At 41.4% G+C, this 20,242-nt stretch overlaps 1 protein-coding gene across 5 annotated transcripts in view; it reads left to right on the forward strand.

Annotated features, from left to right (window-relative positions):
- The window catches only part of LOC100136128 (retinoic acid receptor RXR-alpha-A), a 159,227-nt gene that overhangs the window by 6,903 nt on the left and 132,082 nt on the right, over positions 1–20,242 (forward strand). The gene's annotated exons all lie outside the window — the stretch shown is intronic.

Below are 20,242 nucleotides of genomic sequence, written 5' to 3' on the forward strand. Positions count from 1 at the left end.
ACTTGAAAATCTAATTTAACAGAGCTTGAAGAATTTGAATAGAATAATGGTCAAATGTTGCACAATCCATGTGTGGAAAGCTCTTAGAGACTTACGCAGAAAGCATCACAGCTGTAATCACTGCCAAAGGTGCTTCTACAAAGTATTGATTCAGGGGTGTGAATACTTTTGTAAATGAGATATTTCTGTATGTCATTTACAAAAAAATGTGCAATAATGGCTAAAAACATGTTTTCACTTTGTCATTATGGGGTATTATGTGGTGATGGGTGATAAATACATTCTGAATTTAGGCTGTAACACAACAAAATGTGGAAAACTGTAAGTGAAGAGGTATGAATACTTTCTGAAGGCAGTGTACTGTATATTGAAATAGTGTTGTCACGATACCAGCATTTTTACTTTGATACCGATACCAAGTTTAGTATCCTGATACTTGATACCAAAATGATACTCAGTACCAAAATGATACTCGATTTTGAAAAGATACCATGGCAAAAGTCACAGAATAACCACTGGGTTTTATTACTTTAAACAATCAACGGTATGTTGATTACTGGGAGAATAACTAAATATCAAATATAATGTATTCTATTCTATATTACATTTCTTTCAAAAATAAAACACCATATTAAATAACAGAATATCTCAAATTGTCTTTATGCCAAACCATATCTGAGTCTCGGAGCATACAAAATGATTTTACAGTTACATCTAAACTGTTATACATGTAATGTCATTCATATCAAGGTTCATTTGCTTATCTATGTCTATAATATTGGATCTAATGACATTCATTAGACCTCTAATTCATTATTCATTACAGCAAAATAATTGACTGTATTAAATTAATAGTTTAGTTCCAAAACGGCATAAAAATTACACTTTGAAGCTCATTTCTGAAGCTTCTATATTGCAATAGTCTACATACTATAGAAATACAATGGATTTTACACAGCATACTATTATTCCCAGAGTGCATTTCAACTTCCATGGTGCAATTTCCGCCCCAGAGCTGAGCTGTCACTAGTTATCACAGCCACAAAGTCAAAATGGCTACAAGTAAAAATGTATAAGTAACAAAATAGCTTTTTGGTCTTCATTTAAGGTTATGGTTAGGCATAAGGTTGAAAGTGTGGTTAAGGTTAAGGTAAGGTTTAAAATCAGATTTAAAGAAAAGTATTTGTAGAAATGTGACATACACCTGTATTCGGTCCTATGTAGTAAAATTTGAAATTGTGTTTTTTACATTGGATAAAAGTAGAGACATACACTGCAGTTGAGGAACAATGGGAAAGTAATTCTGCTTTGAAAGTTGATAAACTTGTAACCCCACTTTTGAGAAAATGTCCCTTCAATGCTTTGTTACACCTACTGGAGAGCTCTACTTTGTCTAAACCCATTGAGCATCGTAAACACCCTCTTAAGCCTTAGCCCCACCCATCTCTTTAATAAGGATTCAAATGTGAGGCCATGTGCTAAAAAGAGTGAGTTGTGTAGTAAACAACCAACGTTTTCAAGACTAAAAGTGGTGAAAGTAGTAGTCTAAAATAAGGAAAAACTCCAGGTAAAAATACACTTTATCTAGTCCTTGGCCTATATCCTAATCTGACTTTGGTGCAGGTCATATTGTTGTTCACATTACAGTCTCTGGTAAACACACACTATGTCAAATAAAATCTAAGTTTATTTGCCACATGCACCGGATACAGAAGGTGTACAGAAAGTGTCCAGATAAAAATATTTCATCAATATTTTATGATTATTAGATGACGGTTACCCAGACACACTTGTCTAAATTTATGGTTCATGTGAAAGAAATGCTATAACCACCCCTCAGCCACATCTAGCTAAGTGGATGGGTCAATGTAGTCTAGACATGTACACATGTTCATGAAATACAATAGATGGCCGCGTAATCACCCCCAGACACATCTGGCTAACTTGATGGGTCATGTAATCATCTGGCTAAGTGGAATCTTTGGTTAGCTAGCTAAATTAATAATAATAATCCCAACTCATACTACTACCAATACAAACATTGCCATAGCTGTAGTATAGATCTGCAGGTAGCTAAAGAAAACCAACTAGGTTCAACACTAGCTAGCTAAACTTAGGCTATAACTAGAAATGTAAATGGGTTTCTGATTCGAATAATATTACTCCACAGATCATACCAGCAAGCTAATGTTCGCGACCTTAATTTACAATGAAAACGACTTTCTGACAAAATTTGAAACTTATAATATCTGAAAATGTTGCTAGGCTGTTACCCGTATATTGTACATAGATGAACGCTTCATGGCAGACTGGAACCATTTAACTCTGTTTTGTTTGTAGCTACCTTTTTTGGCCAGCGTTGTATCAAGTCACTCTGGTTCACACTGACCATGGCATGTGCAGAACGTTTCCTGTCACAACTTTTTCAACTGTGGATGTGGTAACTATTTACGACACCAGGGCTGCTGGCAAACGTGAAGTAGTCTAAATGTATTGCTGTCATAGCTAAGTTATAAGTGCATTTCTTTTGAGTTGTAATCATATTAAAATGCTTACATGAATGTCGCTCAAAAATGATTTGAATTTAGTTGCTAATAGAATAACGTTACAATGAAAATCTCACGTGTAAAATATTTTTTATGTCATTTTGGAACTAAAACTCCCCTGCACTGCTTTGCAACACCTTTTGCATAGTTGTTTCGGCAGGCTGGCCTTCATCATCTCCTCTGTAAGCAAAGTATTCCCATAGTTGTTTCGGCGGGCTGGCCTTCATCATCTCCTCTGTAAGCAAAGTATTCCCATAGTTGTTTCGGCGGGCTGGCCTTCATCATCTGCTCTGTAAGCAAAGTATTCCCATAGTTGTTTCGGCGGGCTGGCCTTCATCATCTGCTCTGTAAGCAAAGTATTCCCATAGTTGTTTCGGCGGGCTGGCCTTCATCATCTCCTCTGTAAGCAAAGTATTCCCATAGTTGTTTCGGCGGGCTGGCCTTCATCATCTGCTCTGTAAGCAAAGTATTCCCATAGTTGTTTCGGCGGGCTGGCCTTCATCATCTCCTCTGTAAGCAAAGTATTCCCATAGTTGTTTCGGCGGGCTGGCCTTCATCATCTGCTCTGTAAGCAAAGTATTCCCATAGTTGTTTCGGCGGGCTGGCCTTCATCATCTGCTCTGTAAGCAAAGTATTCCCATAGTTGTTTCGGCGGGCTGGCCTTCATCATCTGCTCTGTAAGCAAAGTATTCCCATAGTTGTTTCGGCGGGCTGGCCTTCATCATCTGCTCTGTAAGCAAAGTATTCCCATAGTTGTTTCGGCGGGCTGGCCTTCATCATCTGCTCTGTAAGCAAAGTATTCCCATAGTTGTTTCGGCGGGCTGGCCTTCATCATCTGCTCTGTAAGCAAAGTATTCCCATAGTTGTTTCGGCGGGCTGGCCTTCATCATCTGCTCTGTAAGCAAAGTATTCCCATAGTTGTTTCGGCGGGCTGGCCTTCATCATCTGCTCTGTAAGCAAAGTATTCCCATAGTTGTTTCGGCGGGCTGGCCTTCATCATCTGCTCTGTAAGCAAAGTATTCCCATAGTTGTTTCGGCGGGCTGGCCTTCATCATCTGCTCTGTAAGCAAAGTATTCCCATAGTTGTTTCGGCGGGCTGGCCTTCATCATCTGCTCTGTAAGCAAAGTATTCCCATAGTTGTTTCGGCGGGCTGGCCTTCATCATCTGCTCTGTAAGCAAAGTATTCCCATAGTTGTTTCGGCGGGCTGGCCTTCATCATCTGCTCTGTAAGCAAAGTATTCCCATAGTTGTTTCGGCAGGCTGGCCTTCATCATCTGCTCTGTAAGCAAAGTATTCCCATAGTTGTTTCGGCAGGCTGGCCTTCATCATCTGCTCTGTAAGCAAAGTATTCCCATAGTTGTTTCGGCGGGCTGGCCTTCATCATCTGCTCTGTAAGCAAAGTATTCCCATAGTTGTTTCGGCGGGCTGGCCTTCATCATCTGCTCTGTAAGCAAAGTATTCCCATAGTTGTTTCGGCGGGCTGGCCTTCATCATCTGCTCTGTAAGCAAAGTATTCCCATAGTTGTTTCGGCGGGCTGGCCTTCATCATCTGCTCTGTAAGCAAAGTATTCCCATAGTTGTTTCGGCGGGCTGGCCTTCATCATCTGCTCTGTAAGCAAAGTATTCCCATAGTTGTTTCGGCAGGCTGGCCTTCATCATCTGCTCTGTAAGCAAAGTATTCCCATAGTTCTCTTCTGAAACGGGTTTGGTCAACAAGTTCCGGGCGTGACGGTATGATGTTTTCGTTAGAAGAAGCCATGTTGTCAGCATTTTCTCTCCTCTTGCTTGCTTCCCAAAAGTGGCTCGCACTGTGTTTACTGCATGCGCATGCGCAAGAGCAAGTAGCCTGGCTAGCTTACTACTGCCACCTTGAGAAGATTCAGAAAAATAACTAGACAGACTCGATCCTCTCAGTTCGTATATGACATGAGACACATTTGGCAAAAGTACGAAAGTAACACAAATTCTAGTACCGAACTGTTTCTCATGTTCTAGTATTGAAAAAGTACCGAAGTTTCTTTATACCATGCAACACTATATTGAAATGTATACTAGATGTTTTTTATTCTAATGAGAATGTCACTATTTCATATTTTTCTCTGAAACATTGCAGTTCAGAATTATGTTCATTAAATGTATTGCTTCAGCGCGGGTACCTTTTTTTCATTACACTTAATTATGATGAAAATATTATTATGATGACTATAATTTGAATTATTGTTATTGTTATCTGATGGGGGTAATTAGCTATATACAGTACAGCCTAGGTCTGTTATCTATTTGTCCCAAAATATGGGAAAACAACTTATAACTATAATTTTTCAACATATCATGTGGATCTATAGGCCTAGTTCTTTAAAGTCTTTACACTTACAGACACTCACAGTGTAAATTATTAAAACCCAGCTACTGTATGTCTGGTGAACTGTATAGAGCACAACTTGTCCCCTGTAGGAGAGACATAGCCCGAAGCTGTAGGCAGCCGTGTTATTGTGACTGCAGGTCTTTCAGGGGCGCCTCATGTTACAACTTGACACATATCAGCAGCTTGCCCCCCCCTCGCCCACCACTACCAATCTGCACAGATGAGAGGCACAGGGACTTCTGGGATATCTCTATCTGATTACACACCTGATCACTGGCACTGTGATCACACTGGCCTTTATGTGGCTTATCAGACATATGGAACATCTCACCATGCCAACTTTCACATAGACATGACAGGTTACTGTTTTATATTTTTTAATTTTCTTATTTAACCTTTTTTTAACTAGGCATTTAACTATTACAAGCCTACTGTAGTTTCCGTGTCTCCGTGTTAGAATCATTGACAGTATGATTTTTTCAAAAATGTTTACAGGCCCAGCATAGCTTGAAGTCTGCATGTGTGTTGTAATAGCAGTGTAATATATGTGTAATAGCAGTGTAATAGAAGTGTAATAGCAGTGTAATAGAAGTGTAATAGCAGTGTAACTGTGTAATAGTGTTTTATTAATCAGAATCTTTCTATCCCTCTTTAGTACAGCTGAGGTTCTAATCATTCCACACTGTTTCAACATGCTGTATCAGCATGCCATTTGTCGTCAGTTCTTGATTTGTCGGTCCGTAACTCTGGATTTAAATCCCCTCTAATGCTCTGATTGTTAATTGTCCACTTCAAGGACACCACTAACTCTGATAAGCCCTTGAATGTATTGAGTAGTTGCTCGCTCTGTGTAATTATCTAGAGTTGTGTTGCATTAGGATTCAAAACATGCCACTGTTTGAAATACCAGTTAGAGCATTTTACAGTTATGGATTGATTGTTGGCTGTGGTGATGACATGCTGCTTTTGGCACGGCATGTTCTATATGCTGCTAACTAGCCACTGGAGCCTCTTTTTTCTGTTTTTCTCCCGCTTCACTTACAGCTGTAAATATTGGAGCAGTGACATTGAAAACAGACGGAGTGTCAATTTAGTCAGAGGAATTTGAGTGTGGCCATCACAATAAGCCAAGAAACCATGTATTAAAAAGGATAGTGTTCTTTGCCAGCTCGGATGGATTTTGGGAGAATGGGGTGTATTATTAAACAGAGGAAATGACGTGGTCGTAAGTGGCCTGGTTGTCTTCTCCATAGGGGAAGAGAGCAGATCTAGTAATACCTGAGATGTACTGCAACTGTGTTATCTATGGCTAGAGACAACTAAGGATAACCGTCCTCATTTAACCAAATGTATCATGTAACATGAGGTTTGCTACACTGTTTCAACATTTTTATGGGTTTTGTTGTTTGGTTGCTTGTGAGATGGCGGCAACAGACTCTGCTTCTAGCTCCTATGAAACTTTTCAGTATTTTGTTTTTTGTGTGTGTTTTTGACAAGCATTTCGCTACACCCGCAATAACATATTGAATATGTGTATGTGACCAATACAATTTGATTTGATAATGGAACTGACTGAACTTAAATAAGACTGCAGAGAGAGCTGACACAGGTTCAGAAAGTAACATTTCATTAAATAAGTGTTGGTGAAGTATTGCTTTTAGCATGGCAGTGATGGTGATTGTGATGGTGAGACAAATATAGAGGCGCTCTAAGGGATAGGTTAACTTTTCCTCTTTCTATTTGGTGAAACCAGATTGGACAGGGACCTTTTGGTGGAAGCCAGAATGGCGTTGGCCTTGGTGTTATACTCAACCCTGACTGCAAACCTAAAGAAAACATAGTAGTTTGCTAAATAAAGTTGAGCTCAACAATGTCTGGTATGGTCATTATTGATGAGCTGGTTTTATAAGTGTGTCCCACCATCTGTTACTGAAGTTGTTTGTTATTCCTAGTACCTCTACAAGTCAAGGGTATACACTTTATTGTTCTTGTGTATGTTTGGGGGGTAGCCTATTTTAGGAATAGAAGGTAACCCCCGCCCCCTCGTCTTCCCACCAGTGAAGTTCATGGTCTTTGATGAGAACGTTGGGGGGGGGGTGCAGGCAGAGGGTGGGAGACTGCAGGCTGCGTTCCTCTCCTGGCAGTAATTCAGGAACAAAGGTAATAATGGGAGTGGGTGTGTCTGGTAGGGGGGTGGATGCGTGGAGGGGGGTGAAGGGGTGGGCTCTGCACCGCCAAAACGCCTTGGACAACTTTGTCTTTCACAGCCGTCCAGTGTTCCTCATGTGATGCTTTTGCTTTCCTTTTGAGAGGGGGCTGCAGCTGTCATTTTTATTGGAAGAGGTTTATAGTGAAAGTTAACGACTTAAAGTGACAGCTCTCCCTTTCTCCCTGACCCTCTCTTCCACACGCCCCCTCAAGCCTCACTACTCCTTCAATTCAAAGAAAATGTTCTCCCTTTCCCTGCCACCCCTCCCCCTCCCTCCCTGCCGGCATCAGAACCAAATGTACAAGACAGAGAAAAAATTGAAACACAATTATGAAATTAAAATGAAAATTCAAGGTTCTTTTTCAAACGGGAAGTTAAGTGCCTTGGAAGTCTAGACTGCCACTTTTCATAGGATATAGTGTATGTTCTGCTGTGCATTAAGCATTAATGTTCTGCTCTGCTGGCAGTAAAAAAGGAACTGACTCTGGGAGAGAGAAGCTGTGCACCTCCATGCTGATGATCATATGCTGTATCACCCCAGCCCCAGCCTGTTTCTGCTTTCAGAACAATACTCATCACAAACTGGGCTTCAGACAGAGGTTCATGGCAATCGCTCAAACAGTTGTTCATTATTTGTGTTTAAGGTAGTGGGAAAGGTTTATTGATAAGGGCTGCGCTGAACTTTGAACCTTAAACCTTGACCCCTGACCCCTGCGTGCTTTATCATTGGAGAAATTTTGCTTTGGGCATTCAAGCTTTTTTTTTTTTACCATTCAGCTTTTACCATTCTAAGACCATTCCGTTCATGCTGAAATGCTCTACTGTGAATCTATTCCTATAGAGTATGCCTTTTCCTGCACTGCAGGACATGTTCTGGATGCCCACCTGTCTGGCTGATTTGCAGGCTGAGTGAATGTGAGAATGTGTCTGTTCTGTTCTGTGGGACTGAGAGTATTCAGGATGCACACAGCCACTCTTTTGAAGTCTCTGTGGGGATTTGACCAGATCACACTCATAATTCGCACAGAGAGAAAGATCACTCTGCCCTCCTACCCAGAGATCCCACGGCTCTATACTGCGAGGAAGAGAGAGGGGGGGGGGGGGGGGGGGGGAGTCAGAACACAGTCCACTAGAGTATTATGGTTAAACCTCCATCAAGGACTAGGGAAGAAAAGAGGAGTTGTTGCTGGCCAACTTTACCTAACTGAACATCTCTTGAATTGCGCTCTGAGTTGAATTGTGCCCTGTAAAATAGCTTGTGTAACACTTTCTTTCACAGTGCTTTAATACAGGAAAATTGCTTGGAAGTTTAGTCAGTAATAATGTTGTGATTAAGTCATGAGAACTGGTTTGGTTATCCACAATGGGGCCGATTGAGACTTAGGAATTTAAGCCTCTCCTAAGCACACCTTTCGTATGCACTTTTCAGTATTTGGTAGTCAGACTTACCTTAGTCAGTCACAGGTGTGGCTCCCTTGCATGCTCTGAAGAAATGTCATTCAACAGCTGAAAACCCTCAGACTTGCTGGCCAATAGATTTTCTCATGGAGTTTTCATTCAATATGGTTTTCAGTACATTTATCTGAAGCCATCCCTTTAAATACAGTGTGCCTTTTAGTTTGAATTATGTCAACAGACTCATCATCATTTTACAGATAATTTATCCACAGATCAATGAAATAAAGCCATCTAAATATAAGAATATTTGTCTCTGTTTCTGCACCAATTGGTAGATTTAAAAATAGATTATTTAGGTTTCAGAAAGTATTTATGAATCATAAAAAAATGGTTAGGAAAGCATTTACGCACAAAATAAAGAAAACTGGGGATTGATTCATTCTGACAATTGCCACATTCAGTTCTTCAACCCAGGTTAATGTTGGAAGATTAGTGTGCATAGAATTATAATAGGGAGAATAGTCTACAATAGTAGGCTATACCCTCGCCTATTGCCTGCTTCCCTGGGGCCTGCTGATGTGCCCTCCGGGAGACGGTAAAAACGCTTCTTGTATAACGTTTCAAAATCCAATTGCGGGAAATAAATAGCTTTGGAAGCAACTACTGTTGTTCTCAGTTTTCTGTGGGTATATTTTTTAAATATTGAGCTCAATAGCAAATATTTTCCAACCAAGATATTTGACATGGTTTTAAGACACGAAGTGTGAAATGCACAATTGCGCATCGGTCATTGCGTTTGCATAGGGTAGGAGGCTACAACGGCAAAGTATTTTTTAAGACATAAAATGTACAGTTAGAGTAAGTCATGACTAATGTGTGGGCTAATATGTTTTGAGTTTTCACTTCCTCATGTGGTGAATTAGCCCCAAAATAAATGAGCCTATGAAATTAGTACACATAAAGATGTAGGCAAATTCATCTCTATTAAACAACAAAATTCTGACAAAGCTCATCAATACCCTAATGTCAAGCCACAATTCATGACAATCACTGGATTAGGTTGCACATCAAAATGTCTTATTGAATAGCCTACCATCTCAGTAGTCTATTACACAGTCTTAAGCACTGTGAATGTCTTTAGAAGGTGATAAAAAAATCCCTGTTTTAGGTCAGTTAGGATCACCACTTTATTTTAAGCATGTGAAATGTCAGAATAATAGTAGAGAGAAGTATTTATTTCAGCTTTAATTTCTTTCAACACATTCCCAGTGGGTCAGAAGTTTACATACACTCAATTAGTATTTGGTAGCATTGTCTTTAAATTGTTTAACTTGGGTCAAATGTTTTGGATAGCCTTCCACAAGCTTCTCACAATAAGTTGGGTGAATTTTGTCCCATTCCTCCTGACAGAGCTGGTGTAACAGAGTCAGGTTTGTAGGCCTCCTTGCTCGCACACGCTTTTTCAGTTGTGCCCACACATTTTCTATGGGATTGAGGTCAGGGCTTTGTGATGGCCACTCCAATACCTTGACTTTGTTGTCCTTAAGTTATTTTGTCACAACTTTGGAAGTATGCTTGGGGTCATTGTCCATTTTGAAGACCCATTTGCGACCAAGCATTAACTTCCTGACTGATGTCTTTAAAAAAAAAACAGTTTTTTTATTGAATATCCGAAACATACAATATACTCGCAGTGAAGCCGCTTAACAACAAGGGCACGTTGACAAATCTACCACCAGGCCAAAACGTGAAATCGAACCCTCCATGATCCCCCCACAGTTCTCCAATAGCTGTCCCTCAACCATTCGAGACCCCTCCCACAGTCCCCCCAGGAAGAAAAATAGGAAAGAAGAAAAATAAAAAATACAATTAATACCATTCCCCACCCCCAAGAACCCCCCAATGCACCAACAACCAAGAGAATGAACTAAAGAGAAAAAAGGAAACGACAGAAGAAAACAGCAAACAACAATGCAAAAAATATATACAAAAATAATACATTTAAAACAAAGGACATCAAGGACAACGAAAATCATAACAGCAATGCCAACTCTATATGTTTGTGTGCATGTCTGGCACTATTACATGTATGTTTGTGTTCTTTTATGTGTTTATTTGAATGAGAGTGTGGGTATATGCATGTGTACAAACACCTGCATGGCATCACCCTCAGACAAACCGGCATTAGTTGTAAAAACACTGCCCCTCAGTGTCATTCAAATGTACTTTTTGTTATGTTTTATTTTGATTGGACTTTTTGACATATCTTTGACCATCATTCTATCTCCCACACAGCAACTCCACTCCCAGTTGTCTCCAATTCCACATCCCAACCCTTAGCTTCCCTCAGCCCATCCCATCTATGTCTGCTGGTCACCCTCAGCCCATCCCATCTGTCTCTGCTGGCCACCCACTTCGGGTTTCTATGCAACACATATCTTTCAACTATGCTGTGATTTTTAACGTACAATTTCAATATATCTAATCGAATAGAATCCACAGATTGCGAGTTGAAGATAAATACTTTTACTAACATGCTGACCAGACAGGACACGTCTCAAAATAAATTTAGAAATGCATGTTATTCAATTATTGCACCCACACTGCTCGCGTGCGCCAACGAGCGTCTGCGTTGCCAAGGGCTAAAATAGAACTCATTCCTATTTCTGAAGCAGATTGCGCTGCAAGTCCTGCCTCTCCCATCTCCTCATTGGTTTATAGAAGCAGGTACCCACATGCCATCTCCTCATTGGTAGTCGTGGTAATACAATGAAAGTTTAGATGCGATTACCATATAAGTTAAACGATGAAAAAGCCTGGAAGGAGGAGAGATGACTAGAAACGATTTGGTTGGCCGTTTTATGTGTGGATTAATTGTCGGAGTAGAGGTCTTTGTGCATTTCAGGTACAATAACAGCTCAATGTTTATATCCCAGGACAAATTAGCTAGCAACAGCAAGTTAGCTAAATAGGACAAATTGACGTTAGCTAGCAAGTGCAAGCTAACTAGCTAAATTGCCATACATGTTTAATGCTTTTCGACCTGTCCCCAAATGAATGTCATTGGTTCAGAGTTTGTTTTGATATTTTAACGTGCGTGTCGTGATCGCGTTTGGTGTGGGGGGGTCAAAATAAATGTATGCACGATATCGCACGGTGGTGCATGCGCACAGCCGGTTTGGGTTCCGTGTAAGAGTATTAGTTTATTAGTAATTGACTGACCCGGTCTCTCCAGATCTCCTAACAGTTCAGCCATTCCTGAACCTGAGACCAGAAACAGGCTACCTGAGGGCAATACCAAAATAAATGGTCTATTGAATCTGTATCCTCACAACAAAATCTGCAGAGCTTCGATTACTTTTTGCCCCAATGACTGATTTCTTGAGATGTTTTTAATCTGCTTACTAATGTTTTCTTCTGCCAATTTGGCTGTTGGGAAGAGAATCATGCGATTGGATGTTATGCATAAAAATGCACATGGAAATCAGTGATTGTTTTCATCATTTTGACAATAACTAGACTAAACCATTATTCAAGTGACAAAAATGTAACTCAGACTTAATAATATTTTAGTCAAAATGACCAAGACTAGACTAAATTAAAAAATGTCTGCCAAAATGAACACAGATACACAGAGAGCAAAGTTAATAAAAATGGAATTACGTTCCATTTACCCACGTTTAACTCGGGTTGGAATTCCCCCAATAGAAATGGCTGTAGAATTCAGATTTCTTATGATCCTTCATGATCTGATATCTTCATACTGTACTTCTGTCTTAATTGATAAATTATTTCACATTTAATGAGATTCAAGTACACTGATCAAAAACACAACTGATGATTTCTCCCATTTAAACCATTTAATTATAGGCAGTTTAAAACAAGTATTTGTATATGTTATTCCAACACTTGTGATACAGCACTGTTATACTGTGGTTAAAATGCAAATCAATGTTTTTGAGTGTTTATCTACAGTGTAAATCTGGTCAAGCTACAGTATTACGAGTCGATCTGTGATGGAGCGTTTGAAGTCTTTGCTCTCCTTCAGAGAATGAACAAGAATGAAATTGTACATTTCACACCGCTGTGAGGTGGCCTAGGTGCCCCCCCTACACACACACACACGCACACACACACACACACAGGAAGAGACAGAAATAGAGTTTTATGGTATTTCTATGAGGCGTTTCTTAGACATAGAGGTGTTGGGACTTCCCCCACCTCCAGTCTGCAGCCGCGCTACTACGTCTCTCACCTCAACAGGCGCCAGCCAATGAGTTGGGTGATGATCAGTGTGCTGCATGCCGGAAGCCCACAGTAGCAGCTCAGTCTTTAAAACACACTGCACAGGTTACAGGAAGGTGCCATGATGTTCACCCCCAGCCAAGAATCAGATAGGTGGAAAGAAGTGGCAGACTGGTTTAGCAGCAGTGGTGTAAAGTACTTAAGTAGTACTTTAAAGTATTTTTACTTAAGTCATTTTCTGGGGTATCTGTACTTTATTTTACTATATATATTTTTGACTACTTTTACTCCATTATATTCCTAATGAAAATAATGTTTTATTTTACTCCATACATTTTCCCAGACACCCAAAAGTACTCGTTACATTTTGAATGCTTAGCCGGACAGGAAAATTGTCCAATTCACGCCACTATCAAGACAACATCCCTGGTCATCCCTACTGCCGCTGATCTGGCGGACTCACTAAACACACATGCTTCGTTTGTAAATGATATCTGAGTGTTGAAGTGTACGACTGGCTATCCGAAATTAATAAAAAAACAGGAAAATGCTGTCGCCTGGTTTGCTTAATAAAATTAATTTGAAATGATTTCTACTATTACTTTTAATTTCGATACTTATTTAAAACCAAATACTTTTAGATGTTTACTCAAGTAGTATTTTACTGGGTGACTTTCACTTTTTCTTGAGTCATTTTTTATTAAGGTATCTTAACTTTTACTCCAGTATAACATTTGGGTACTTTTTCCACCACTGTTTAGCAGTGTAGGGGCACAGTGCATGGGCAGACACAAAATTCTATTTACAGTTTTTCTCAATTGCTAAAACACTAAAACCCATTGGCTGAACAAAGTTCTCAGTTGCCTGGACTCATTTAGCCAATTATGCAGTCTGTTGTCAATACCTTAAACCATTTCACATGGTAAAACACAATTTGCAGATCTCACTTAGACTTTTCAGCAAAACTCTAAACACATTCTCATTCTCAAACCATATTCTGCACTCTAATGCACATGTCATCCATACTGGTAAACACAAGTGGCACCAATCAAATACAAATAGAGAACATATGTCATTGATTGAACACAACCACTCAAAATTGATTTAACCTGTTTCAAATGATGAAACAACCAATATAAGCCAGTTCAGAGAGCAAACAGGTTGTTGAAGGTGGGAAGGAGAAAGTCTGAGAATGGATACTGTAGTACAGTGCATTGTAGGCTGTATACTGTACAATGGATGAATTGTATGGCCCTGAACATTGTGCTTTCTATTTATTAACAGTACTGACTGGTCAATAGATGTTGACTGGTTGCAGGAGGAGACAGAGGTTATGTAAATAGTGCTTGAAGATGAGGTTTTGTGTTTAAAGTTTTCAGGAAATGGAGCAAGGTTTCAGAAATTGTGTTTTAGCAATTGAGAAAAACTGTAACCGCTTTTTAGCCCTGGACATAGCACATCATATGTTATCGATCTTGTGTTTTGTGTTGTATACAAATGTAGAATCTTATTTTGATTACTATTCTGTTGCTGAGAATTCTCCTGCACGACAGGAAATGCAAACTTGTAGTGTATTCGAGGTTTAGAAATGCATCTTAAGTTTGTAATTTCCACTTAATGTCAGACTTGATTTGCTGTATCACATTTTTTATCAAACCCTACGTATCACATATTTTAGCAACCCCTACAATAATCCACATCATAATTCACATTTCCTATTGCTGTGGGATTATTTTCCTGCTGTAGCATATTGGCTCAAATTAAGATCCTACATCTGTGGCTTTGGCATTAAGCAGGGGTCTAGTGCAGCTGTCTTGAGTATTTTAAACATGAATCTATAGGGATATATCTGGATTTAATGCAGAAGGAGGGAAATAATGAGTTGGGAGGTGAAAAGAGAGTAAACAGTGGAGTGAGTGAATGGACAGTGAAGAGAGAGAAATGGAAAAATAGGGAAAACATTGTGTATAATGTAGTGGAGAGTGTAGACCGGTGTGTATCTACTAATTCCCAGGATTATGCTGGTGTGCTTAAACCAACCAGTCAGATTAGGGGCCATGATTGTAATTAGGATAAGCAGGATCCATTACAGAAACCACGGAAACAGTCCTAGCAATAGAGACCAGACTACTTCAGTCCCTTTTTTTGTTACCAATCCATCTCACCCCTCCCCTTCAGTGGAAGTGATAGGTGCAGTGCTGCTAGAGCACAGGGCACAGGCATATATGAGAGAGAGAGAGAGAGAGAGAGAGAGAGAGAGAGAGAGAGAGAGAGAGAGAGAGAGAGAGAGAGAGAGAGAGAGAGAGAGAGAGAGAGAGAGAGAGAGAGAGAGAGAGAGAGAGAGAGAGAGAGAGAGAGAGAGAGAGAGAGAGAGAGAGAGAGAGAGAGAGAGAGAGAGAGAGAGAGAGAGAGAGAGAGAGAGAGAGAGAGAGAGAGATCAAATGGCTGTTCAGTTCCCTCTTTACTCGAGTGGTGTTATTTTCCTGTCAAACAACTTGTTGTTCCATATTGTGTTGGAGACTAAATGTGTTTGGGTGACATTAAACCTGACTCATAAAGAGCCTTTGGTTGGATCAACTCCCCTACACTGTATTTTATTTTGGTGGGAGGAAAATGATGTATGTTTTGGTCATATTTCAGTGAAATATCATGTTTAACAGAAATATTCATGATATTTTATAAGAGCAGTAGCATGTCGTCTTTAATAGATCAAACAAAGCCATCCCAGGAACACAGTTTAAAGAGCACTTGTGTTAGGGTTTGTTATTTCAGCCTCTCAAAAAAGGCTTCAAAAAAAGAGTTGAGCAACACAGGTTTCCAGGCAGGCAGGTGCTGGCCATGTCTTTGTCATTGTGTGTTCTGCACAGTGCTTACATTCCCGCGCCTGCAGAAACAGCGCCGAGAAGTTCAAGTGTCACTTTTTGGACGGTTTCTTCTGTTACATCCTGGAATGAATGACATGAGATGAGCCGGGATTATACAGGCCAGACTAGAGCAGCCGGGAGGGGTGTGTGTGTGTGTGTGTGTGTGTGTGTGTGTGTGTGTGTGTGTGTGTGTGTGTGTGTGTGTGTGTGTGTGTGTGTGTGTGTGTGTGTGTGCGTGTGTGTGTGCGTGTGTGTGTGTGTGTGTGTGTGTGTGTGTGTGTGTACGTGTGCGTGTGCGTGTGCATGTGTGTGCAAGAATGTGTATGTACATGTATATGTGTGTGTTCATGCATGTGTGTGTAGTGTTTGTACATGTGTGTATATGTAGTGCGAGGCCTGGATGTGAGTGAGCAGCAAAGGGCAGGGAGGCTGCCAGTGTGAGCTGTCTGGGAGACGGAAGGTCAGGGGTTGTGGTAAGGTTGTTCTCTGTGGGAGGCAGGCGGCCTCTGGAGAGACACCAGCGCTTCTGCTGTTTCTGCCTCAGCGTGGACGTGAAGAGAGAGAGAGAGGGATGGGAAAAAGAGAGAACAACAGTAATATCAGGGACATAGAGGGAGGGGCTATTGTTAGTAACCGTTAACTGATTCGGTGAGCTAAAAAGGGATGCTGTTCATTTCACTCTCTCTGGGTGTTTATTACAGGATCCAAGAGGATGCTGATGTGCCCCGGAGGCTACTAAACCCCTCGCTTTAAAGGCGGCATCAAGGGGCACTGTTATAAAGAAGGGGTGGGTGCACGGAGAAAAGGCCTGGGGGGGTGGAGAGAGTGAATGAGAGAAAGAGAAGGAGGAGAGAAAGGAAGTCCTGGAAACGGTGAGCGGAGTGGAGGGAGGGGAAAACCGGAGCGAGCACATCTGGAGCACTTCAGCTGAATATTTTGGCAACATCTGGAGAAATTCCCTGGAATTTAAGGGTCACCTCCTTTGATTTCCTTTTTTTCCTCCTCAGTCCTGTTTTCAGACATCCTCAAAGTTCTAGCCCGGTGTTGCAGGCACGTAAATGAAGGGGAGTCTCCCGTGGTCGCCGCACTGGTTGAGTCATTCCAGACTTTATAGTGGGACAAATTGGACCCATGTGACCAGCTCCCCTTTGTGCAAGCCTGGCTAATTAAGTGTCACAGAAGTGAGCGGGCGTCCGGGTGGCTGCGGAGCCAGACCAGACCTGGCCCGGGACCAAGCACAACTCCTCATAAAAACCTCCCTCCATCTCCTTCCCACCGTCAACACGTGTAATCAAAGCACACAGAAAAATAACCTCTTTGTTTTCACACCAGAACCAAAGCGAGGTAGAAAGATGAAACAAGTTTTGTTGATTATCAAAGGCACGATCACCACGTTTGAAACAAAACAATACCCGACTGTTGTATTGACCGTGATTTAAAAGCGACACCATTAAATCCAGGTTTGTTATCATTGAAGAGGATGTACAAGGAGACGTGTGTGATCCCTCCTTTGAGGTATGAAGTCTCCAGGGACGCAAAAAAGGCCTCGTATTGAATCAACAACTTCAGACAGCAGCAGTTTTCATTGTTCTTCAGTACGCCACTGCACAACATTAGCATGGAACATTAGCAATGCACAGGCAGGCTTTTATCCATCACATTGGTGATCATACTAGTCGTTTTCTCCTCTCATCAGTGCCAAGCCTCTGTTCATTAGTAATTAAGATTCAGGAGGGGCTCAAAGGATTGCCTCCTGTTTTCCCTGCTGCCTGCGTGTGTATGATACACATGGCTATGGTAGCTGAGAGCGCTGCCTGACAGGCAGGTAGCTAGCTAGCGCTGAGGTACAGAGGTAAGTGCAGCGGTGGGGCTGATCTAAAGAGACACATCATGGTCTCTCTCTGAAGGGCTCAGTGAATCCTTGGCCCCCTGAGAGTCTCGCAGGCAGGCAGGAGCATGTCTCTGATCAGAGGAGCGAGAGGGAGAGTTGGAGAGAGAGAGATGAAGAAGAAGGAAGGGTGAAGGAGAAAGGGGGATTGATGGATGGATGGAGAGAGAGATGTGAGGGGGGAGTGAAAACCAATGCCCATTTTAGGCTGTGTCCTAAAGGTACAGTACCACTCAACTCATCTGAGCTCTGTGTGGAATTACAATTTATTAGCCTCTCAGTCGCTATAAAGAGCTTAGAGATGGAAGAAGATAACCACGTGTCCTCTCTTTGTGATACAGGTATATTAGCTTGTCTACTCAAGCAAAAATGATGTCTACCGCGTACGTCATCTCGATCATACAAATGTAATACACATTATTACAAAGTCCTTCTCTGAAATGTATGCCATCTCTATCCCATCTCTATCTCTCTGGCTCTACCTCCATCGCCATTTCTCGTTCCCCTGAATGAGGGGAAAAAACCTAGCCAGTTGGTTAATCGTCTCCCCCTCCATCTGCACGCCAAGCTATTTTCTCTGTGTTGCTGTGCAGATGGCCTACATCTTTCTGCCTGGCTGAGCCGCCAAGCAGCGTGGACAGACCATTCTGCTCTGCAGGCGCAGCATCACTGAGCCTCCTCTGTCTGTCTGTGTGTGAGTGTGTGTGTCTGAGATAGTGTGTGCGTGTATTGGTCCTCTGTGCATTATTTATCCTCCTTTCCCCTTTTCCAGGTACTGTACACGCATCATGTCTACATTCATGCAGTACATGCCCACGCACATGCATATCACATGCATATCACATGCACCCACAGTGGAATATCCACATCGTCTTTCCTAGAAAGGGGACGTGTCCCTAACAGCAGATGGAGACAGCAGGGGATCACCTTTTTTAGAGTGTGGTTGCTCTGCAACACACACTGAATATGCCAAGTCCTTAGTGAAAATGTCATTCCCCCACCTGTGGCTTATTCAATGTACTCCGTAGTGGAGCAGCGGTCTAAGGCACTGCATCTCAGTGCTAGAGGCATCACTACAGACACCCTGGTTTGAATCCAGGCTGTATCACAACCCGGCCGTGATTGGGAGTCCCATAGGGCGGTGCACAATTGGCCTAGTGTCGTCCGGTTTATGGTTTGGCCGGTGTAGGCCATCATTGTAAATAATAATTTGTTCTTAACAGACTTGCCTAGTTAAATAAAGGTTAAATAAATAAATCTATGTCCAGTTCTCTGGAGAATGACTGACCTTGCAGTGGCTGTCTGCTTGCCCTCGTCTCTTTTTGATCTAAATATATTTGTTTCCGGTCCTGCTTTCTGAGAGGACCCTCCACTTCATCCTCCTAAACAGATCTGACATCCTTTCTCTCTCACTCAGTATGTGTTATTGGAGATAAGCGGTTGTCCCTTCCAATGCATATTTTGGTCCCTGCCTTTACTTTTGTAGCTTGCTGCTAGGGATGGGCATTTGAAATGATTTCCCTATTCAAATAAGTCTAAATACCTGTGTTTTAAATAATTAAATACTTTTTTAAACTTCAATGGGGATTTTCTCGTGTGACTCAGAAGAGGCAAGGCACTCTGCTTGTTGTTTCAGCACAGACTGGTGGGGGAGGGGCATGAGAGGAGCAGGGGCCGGTGTGTCTGACAGGGAGAGAGAGAGAGAGAGAGAGAGAGAGAGAGAGAGAGAGAGAGAGAGAGAGAGAGAGAGAGAGAGAGAGAGAGAGAGAGAGAGAGAGAGAGAGAGAGAGAGAGAGAGAGAGAGAGAGAGAGAGAGAGAGAGAGAGAGACAGAGAGAGAGAGAGAGAGAGAGAGAGAGAGAGAAAGAGAGAGAGAGAGAGAGAGAGAGAGAGAGAGAGAGAGAGAGAAAGAGAGAGAGAGAGAGAGAGAGCGAGAGAGAGAGAGAAAGTAGGCAAACCGACTCTCGTAATTTAGACAAACTTGTTGCTGCTATAGGTTATCTTTCATCTCATCTAGTAGTGTCTGTCTTGACTGCATCAAATTGGTCTAAAGAAGCTAGCTAGCTACAATAGCAAGCTAAGTTATTTAGCCAGCTAGCAAGCTAGCAATGCTAATTGAGGCTATTTTGCTGCGCTCCCCTCATCCTTGTTACAACAACTCCATTCATATTAAATAACAGCCTACCTGTTGGTTGATCATTGTAGCCTACTGCTTCTCATTTAGCCAACTTCATTCTGTAATTGTAATTCCATTTTGCGTTGATTAGAAATCTCCCACTTCACTTGCTACACTGATGGTAGTGCTGCTTTGATTGACTGACAGTAACAAGCTACATGTGAAATGCTACCGGTATGTTTTTTTTATGGGTGGCACTCCTAAAAACTGTCATAAAACTGTTGTTTTATTAAAATGTCTAATGTCATGGTCTATCCTTGTATGTAGTCTATCCTTGTATAGATGATCATTACATTTTAGACAAAGCCTTTTCATTAATACGCCTATATACTTTTTCTTCTAAAAAATGAATACTCTCTCAAGTAATTGAATACTAATGTTTATTCCAATATTCAAATAGTCGAATATCCGTGCTCATCAACTTTTTCTCTTTCTCTTCTTTCCCCCTGCAATTGTAGTCCTACAGTAAACATTCCTCCATACCCAATGACAACAAGCAGTTTGATCATTATCTGTCACCAATAGATTTGTCTGTCGCACATTCCCACCCC

Source organism: Oncorhynchus mykiss, chromosome 5, assembly GCF_013265735.2.
Source record: "Oncorhynchus mykiss isolate Arlee chromosome 5, USDA_OmykA_1.1, whole genome shotgun sequence".
Taxonomy (NCBI): Eukaryota; Metazoa; Chordata; class Actinopteri; order Salmoniformes; family Salmonidae; genus Oncorhynchus; species Oncorhynchus mykiss.